Raw genomic sequence first — 833 nt, 5'->3', positions numbered from 1 at the left:
TAGGACCTTGTTGCGTACGAGTAGATATGTCATGATGGGTGCGTCGTGATAGGTACGTTATACGAGTTCCTAATGTTGGTACCATACTTCTATGTTACGCCCTGTGCATGTCCTACTAACTTTATAATAGAGTACTACTGTTACGTTGCATACCCAACCATTCTATTTTTTTCGCGTCATAAACTGCTGTCATGTGCGAGTGTTAGGTATGAAGGGTTTAACTTTGTATATCAAGTCGTGAAGATATATTAGTGTTTGTTTTAAAGTACCAAAATGTTAAGGTCGATTTTAAAGCATCATAAATCTCACTTGGATAGCTGCTTACCACTCTTGAATTCATCATTACGATGTATTTATTTCATACACGACAAAGGCGTCTGCCAGCGTTCTACAGTTGCACGAACTGATTCCATCGTTTAATAGTATACGTTGTTGGGCTAGTAGGTTCATAATCTTCAAAATTGGCTAGCGCGAAAATGGACAAGGACTGAGAAGGAACACTGATGTACAGGACAGGCACTACTCGCAACTAAACGTTTAGTTGCGAGTAGCGCCTGTCCTGTACATCAGTGTTCCTTCTCAGTCCTTGTCCATTTTCGCGCTAGCCAATTTTGAAGATGATTCCATCGTGTTGTTTCGATTTGGTTCCATTATCATGACATTTCCTAGCGACCCTTATTGTGCTTCCCTTTGGTTGTCACCCTTCAGTCGGCTCTAATAGACCACCGGATATCTGCACTGCGCGATATACGGGCCGCGCAACTTTGTTTTGCTCTCTTATTGTGAAGTGGAATGTAGGCTACTCCTTATTTGCCCGCTTATCTATACCGACC

The sequence above is a fragment of the Rhipicephalus sanguineus genome, chromosome 8 (genome assembly GCF_013339695.2).
Source record: "Rhipicephalus sanguineus isolate Rsan-2018 chromosome 8, BIME_Rsan_1.4, whole genome shotgun sequence".
In the NCBI taxonomy this organism is placed as follows: Eukaryota; Metazoa; Arthropoda; class Arachnida; order Ixodida; family Ixodidae; genus Rhipicephalus; species Rhipicephalus sanguineus.
This window is presented reverse-complemented; position numbering follows the sequence as displayed.